The 7,102-nt window shown below is 43.1% G+C and overlaps 1 pseudogene; it reads left to right on the plus strand.

The window, feature by feature from the left end:
- The first annotated feature begins 256 nt into the window (after positions 1 to 256).
- Positions 257 to 4,130, plus strand: LOC147158227 (uncharacterized; annotated as a pseudogene).
- The last annotated feature ends 2,972 nt before the right edge of the window (positions 4,131 to 7,102 follow it).

A 7,102-nucleotide genomic window follows, 5' to 3' on the forward strand; every position in this document is an offset into this window, starting at 1 on the left:
CATTATGAAATATTTAATCAAAATAAACTATTAGTTACATATTAAAGAATAGCATGAGCACTTTTCATAATAATACTAACACATTTCACAATTTAATGGCCACATTACATAATTGCCTGTTATTTATCTAAAGGATATTTATTTTAAAATGAAGAGCATCTTTGAGAGTCATTCTGAAGACCTGGACCAACTAAAGAGTGATGCAATTAGGGTATTTGACCAGTTTGTTGCTACAACCCATTTACAGGACAAGACCATGAAAGAACTGTTACATCCAGTTGAACCAGAAATTGTTACTGCAAAACAAACAGTCTCTTATGTGAAGCGTGGAGATTCCAGAGTTCTTGAGCTAAGAGAACATTGTTTTCATTACATAACATTTGTTAAAAGTTTGGAGCAACTGCTTTCACATTCTAAAATTCTTGAAATGATCAATAAGGGACCTGAGTCTCTTTAGGTAACATTAACCCTAAATACAGATCAAGATTTGCTACCATTCGTCTGCTTGCCATGGTAAAATCAAAAGATCTTTCCCATTGTGGTATTGATAAAATACTTGAGAGGTTTAACCATGATTTGAATGAGCTGTATAATGGTGTTCAGGTTCATACTTCAAATGGTGAGAGGACAATTTATGGCTCACTTTTGTCTGTGTGCGGAGACAACATGCAGTGGCTGGATTTAAGGAAGGAGTTGGGTTTGCCTACAGTAAATGTAGGCAGTGTGAATGCAACTTCGAAGAAATGCAAACTAAATTTAATGAAGATTTGTTTGTGAAAAGGACAATAGCAAGACATAATAGTCAAGGCAGTGACATTGAAAAAGCAAGTACTGATTTCTTAAGAGAACATCTAAAAACAACATTTGGTATAACCAGGAGAAGTAAATTGACAGAATGTCCCCATTTTGATGTCATTAATCATACATCATGCATGTAATTCTTGAAAGTGTTGCCCCATATGAAATCAAATGTGTTTTGAAGTATCTTGTACTTTCTGGACATAGATTTAGGCACATTTAATAGTGGAATTATTGGTTTCCCTTACTCTCCTGTAGATATGAGGGACAAGCCTTGCCCTATATCTGTTGCTACACTGTCATCAAATGACAATAAACTTAAACAATCAGCAGGGCAGATGCTGGTTATGTTAAATATTCTGCCATTTCTCATCAACACAACTGGAGAAAATGCTCACACACAATTGTTACTTAAGTTGTTGGAGATAGTTAAAATTCATTTTTCACCTATTATTGCACTCTCAACTTTTACCAAGCTGAAACAATTAATTGAGGAGCATTTAAGGCATTTCAAACAGCTGTTTCCAAATGTCCTACTGTGACGGATATGTGTATGCGCTTTGAATCAAACCATTGCTTTTCCAAGCAGTGGGCTATAAAAAGTAAAGTAGAATATTTGTAAATCTCTCGTGAAGCACAACTACTACAATGAATGTAGTCAGAATGTACATGAGAAACACCCTATTTTTTGTAATGAAATTGAAATAGGCCCAGCATCTGAAGTGAAAAATGTTCACTATGTAGAGGGAAAGATAAAATAATTCTTAGTGTCTGCCCATTGGATTGTGCAACATAGGAATAAACAGGCATGTGGAAAATCTTTGGTTATTTCTAATGTTTTCAATAATACCCCAGAGTTTGCACTTAATTATAAATGAATCAGTGTATTGCTTTGTATGCCAACCTCTCTCTACAATTGGTTAGAATGAACAGTATTTATCTTATGAAGTAGAGATTCCTCACCTTGCACAAGCGAATATTTTTGTGAATACTGATAACTGTGTGGATTTTACGCCATATTATTATGTTAACTTTAATAATGGCATGTACAATCCAGTGAAGTATGATCTCGCCGACATAATTGCATGTCACTCTTAATATGCATTCCATCAATTGTTGCACTAATGAATGGTGCTGTGCTTTCATTTGGGAAAAGCTTTTGACCTGCAGTTCCAATAAAGTCTCAATTAAAGCTTGGTTTCTTTCGTGAAGCAAGATAATTTACCATACAATTTAAAACTTAAAAACATCATGACATGTAAAAAAAAAAAACTTATTTCATCTAAAATATTTCTTTAAAAAAAGTTAATTTCAAGATTTTATCAATTCTGCTTCCAATGTGCCACTACCCCAACGTGCCACTACCCCAACCTGCACATTCCCCAAAGTGGCCCGGGCTGTGAGGGCTCTTTATAGCTGTCCGCAGCTCTAGTTTATTTGGTATTTGAATGATGTATCTTTTGTATCTAAATTTGTTTATTTGTTAATTGCATTCTTTTTCCTGACGACACAACTTTTTTTCTGTTCTGGGACCCACTGAAATGATTTGATTACTAATGTTGAATGTGAAATGAAATTGGTTAAAAAATGGTTTGACCTGAATAAGTTATCTTTAAATACAAGTAAAACCAAATGTATGATATTTTGTAATCGTAAAATGGATTCAACAGTTTAATTGAGAATAGGGGAAGTGGAAATTGAAAGAGTTTTTGATATGACATTTTTAGGTGTTATTTTGGATTACAAATTGCAATGGAAAATGCATATATATAATGTTAAATCAAAGACAGCAAAATCAATTGCCATATTATATAAGGCGAAGAATCTTTTGAATCATCATGCGTTGTATATTTTGTATTATTCTTTGGATTTGTCTTACATAACATATTTTTTGAAAATATGGGGGAATGCATATCCCACACATACAAGGTCAATATTTATTCTACAATAAAGAGCTACAAGAATAATAAAAAAGTCAAATAGTAGAGAACCATCAAATGTGTTATTTCTTTAATTATCCATCCATCTATCCATCTATCCATCTATCCATCTATCCATCTATCCATCTATCCATCTATCCATCTATCCATCCTTCCATCAATCCATCCATCTATCTTCTACCGCTTATCCGGGGTCGGGTTGCGGGGGCAGCCGCTTTCGGAGGGATGCCCAGACTTCCCTCTCCCCAGCCACTTCAACTAGCTCCTCCGGCGGAATCTCAAGGCGTTAGCCAAGAGACATAGTCTCTCCAGCGTGTCCTGGCTCGTCCCCTGGGGCCTCCCGCCAGTGGGCCATGCCCGGAACAGCTCTCCAGGGAGGCGTCCAGGAGGCATCCGAACCAGATGCCCGAGCAACCTCAGCTGGCTCCTCTCAATGCGGAGGAGTAGTGGCTCGACCCTGAGTCCCTCCCGGATGACCGAGCTTCTCACCCTATCTCTAAGGGAGAGCCCGGACACCCTGCGGAGGAAACTCATTGTGGCCGCTTGTAACTGGGGATCTTATTCTTTCAGTCTTGACCCACAGCTCGTGACCATAGGTGAGGGTAGGAACGTAGATCGATTGATAAATCGAGAGCTTCGCCTTTCAGCTTAGCTCCTTCACCACAGCGGACCGATACAGAATCTGCAACACTGCAGACGCAGCACCGATCCGCCTGTCGATCTCCCGCTCCATTCTGCCCTCACTCGTGAACAAGACCCCCAAGATACTTGAACTCCTCCACTTGGGGAAGGATCTCATCCCCGACCCGGAGAGAGCACGCCACCCTTTTCCGACTGAGGACCATGGTCTCGGATTTGGAGGTGCTGATCTTTATCCCAACCGCTTCACACTCGGCTGCAAACCACTCCAGTGAGAGTTGGAGATCACGGCTTGATGAAGCCAACAGCACCACGTAATCTGCAAAAAGCAAAGATGCAATGATGAGGCCACAAAACAGGACCCCCTCAACACCTTGGCTGCGCCTAGAAATTCTGTCCATAAAAGTTATGAACAGAATCGGTGATAAAGGAAAGCCTTGGCGAAGTCCAACCCTCAATGGAAACTTACTACCGGCAATGCGGACCAAGCTCTGGCACAACCCGTATCAAGGGGCTTGGTACCGCATACTCCCGAAGCAACCCCCACAGGACTCCCCGAGGGACCCGGTCGAACACCATCCCCAAATCCACAAAACACATGTAGACTGGTTGGGCGAACTCCCACGCACCCTCAAGGACCCTGCAGATGGTGAAGAGCTGGTCCACTGTCCCACGGCTGGGACGAAAACCACACTGCTCCTCCTAAATCAGAGATTCGACGTCCCAACGGACCCTCCTCTTCAGCACCCCTGAATAGACCTAGGAGTGTGATCCCTCTATAGTTGGAACACACCCTCCGGTCTCCCTTCTTAAAAAGGGGGACCACCATTCCGGTCTGCCAATCCAGAGGCACTGTCCCAAAAGTCCACGCGATTTTGTAGAGGCGTCAACCACGACAGCCCCACAACATCCAGAGCCCTTAGGAACTCCAGGCAGATCTCATCCACCCCCGGGGCCCTGCCACCAAGGAGCTTTCCAACCACCTTAGTGACTTCAAACCCTGAGATAGGAAAGCCCACCTCAGAGTCCCCAGACTCTGCTTCCTCAAAGGAAGACACGTCGGTAGAATTGAGGAGGACTTCAAAGTCCTCTGCCCACCGACTCACGACGTCCCGAGTCGAGGTCAGCAGCACCCCATCTCTACTATACACAGTGTTGATGGTGCATTGCTTTTTCCTCCTGAGACGCGGGATGGTGGACCAGAATTTACTCAAAGCCGTCCGGAAGTCGTTTTCCATGGCCTCACCGAACTCCTCCTATGACTGAGTTTTTGCCTGAGCGACTGCCGAAACTGCATTCCGCTTGGCCAGCCGGTACCTGTCAGCTGCCTCCGGAGTCCCACAAGCCAAAAAGGCCAGATAGGACTCCTTCTTCAGCTTGACATCATCCCTTACCGATTGCCGCCCTGACAGGCACCGACCACCTTAAGGCCACAGCTCCGATCGGCCGCCTCGACAATGGAGGCGCGGAACATGGCCCATTAGGACTCAATGTCCCCCGCCTTCCAAGGGAGAAGTTCTGCCGAAAATGGGCGCTGTAACTCTTTCTGACAGGGGATTCCGCCAGACGTTCCCAGCAAACCCTTACAATACGTTTGGGTCTGCCAGGTCTGACCGGCATCTTCCCCCACCATCGAAGCCAACACACCATTAGATGGTGATCAGTTGACAGCTCCGCCCCTCTCTTCACCCGAGTGTCCAAAACATGCAGCCGCAAATCCAATGACACGACTACAAAGTTGATCATCAAACTGCGGCCTAAGTGCACATATGGACACCCCTGTTTGAACATGGTGTTTGTTATGGACAATCTGTGATGAGCACAGAAGTCCAATAACAAATAACAAAAAAACACTCGGGTTCTGATCGGGGGGGGGGGGGGGGCGGCGGCTGTTGTGAGCGTTGAAGTCCCCCAGCAGAATGAGGGAGTCCCCAGAGGGAGCGCTCTCCAGCACACCTTCCAAGGACTCGAAAAAGGGTGGGTACTCTGAACTGCTGTTTGGTGCACATGCACAAACAACAGTCAGGACCCGTCCCCACAACAGTCCATTTATTTCACTCGTCATAGGGGTCTTTTGAGCCGTGCTTTGCCTGGGCTTCTCACCTAGGACCTGTTTGCCATGGTTGACCCTGCCAGGGGCATAAAGCCCCAGACAATAGAGCTCCTAGGATCTTTGGGACACACAAACCCCTCCACCACGGTAAGGTGCCGGCTCACGGAGGGGATTTATTTATTTATTAAGTAAAGAGCTTTGAAATTTGAGGACTTGGTTAATTATAAATTTGCACTTTTAATGTATAAATTGTGTTATAAACAGCTCCCTAGTCATATAGAGAATATGTTTAAGATAAAATAATATAGACACAACCTCTGAAGGAAGGTACATTTTGAAAGAATAAAATCTAGGACTAAATTAAAATATCAGTGTATTACTATAAGTGGTGTGAAGGTATGGAATCACTTTGATGATGAATTAAAAGGGTGTGAGACCATTTTTAATTTTAAACTTTTGTTTAAAAGTAAAGCTATTGAAAAACATGAGAATGTGGATTTTTTTTTTTGTTAATCTTATTTATGTGTGATATTTGAGTTAATCGTTTTGTGTGGTCTGATTTTGTTAAAAGGGTAGGCGAAAATAAGCTTCAGCCTATGCCTTTTCGTTCTGTATGTTTCTATGTATGACTGACCTGTGTGTTGTATTTATTTTTCTTTTATAACTGATGGAACCACGATGTGCTTTGTAGCGAAGTAGCTGGGACTGAACGGATTCTGGTTGGTTGCAACAAAATGCCATTGCTCAGGGGTGGTTGATTCTCTTATACGGCGGACACGGTTGTTTACATAAACATAAAAGCGCCTGGACTGGTTGTGGATATAACCATGGACTACTTTACTATCCGTGTAGAAACTGACTTTGTCTATTCCATCCCTGCAGTCATCCCGCACCAAGAAGCAATAGAACATCTGCTGGATGTCAGCAGTGACTGTGATTGGATGCTTCCTGAATCTCATGAGCACACCTAACAGGTTATTGTTTAAGTACGGTGTTGAGGGCTGTACCTTCAAACTGTGCACTAAAGTCGAACACCACTCTCATTTGTGACGGCTTTTGTGGATGGTACACTCCAAATTATGGTAAGTACCAATACTCCTTGCCATCCTGAACTGGGGGTGAAAGGTCTGCATGTCCACTGTCCAACATTTTCCACATAAAATCCATAAGATGAGCCTTCATCTCAGGGTTTTTTTTCTCAAGAGTGCGTTCCAGTGAGTGGAGGGGGCTGATTGCGTACTGGCAATTGTTGGGCAACGCCCTCGGCTGGCGAAATGGCAGGGGCGCAACTCAGCTTCGTGTCTCATCCAGGAAAAACAAATTTTCCATAATTTCAAGGTCCTCCATTGACGGTGCAAGCTTGTTGTCGTTTTTGGTTTGGCAGAAGACACTGTTCCCCATTGTCTCACTTTGTGTGTTGCTTTTCACATTTGTAATACTGGTACCTGACAGTTGTCCCTTTGAAAGATGAGTGTATACTTTGACAGCAAATTTATTTTCACATGGTGGGAAATGGGTGGGCCTCCCATTTGATAGGATGTGAGTTTTAAGAGAGGTAACTTGTGGAGGTTTATGAGTATCTCCCATCCAATCTCTGAGCATATGGTGCATCGTGAGGGCCAATGATTTGACTGCGTATTTTATGAACCCTTAGTATGTCTTGTCCGAGGAG

Source organism: Leptonotus elevatus, chromosome 18 (assembly GCF_054856555.1).
Source record: "Leptonotus elevatus isolate MCC_2025b chromosome 18, RoL_Lele_1.0, whole genome shotgun sequence".
NCBI classification, from domain to species: domain Eukaryota; kingdom Metazoa; phylum Chordata; class Actinopteri; order Syngnathiformes; family Syngnathidae; genus Leptonotus; species Leptonotus elevatus.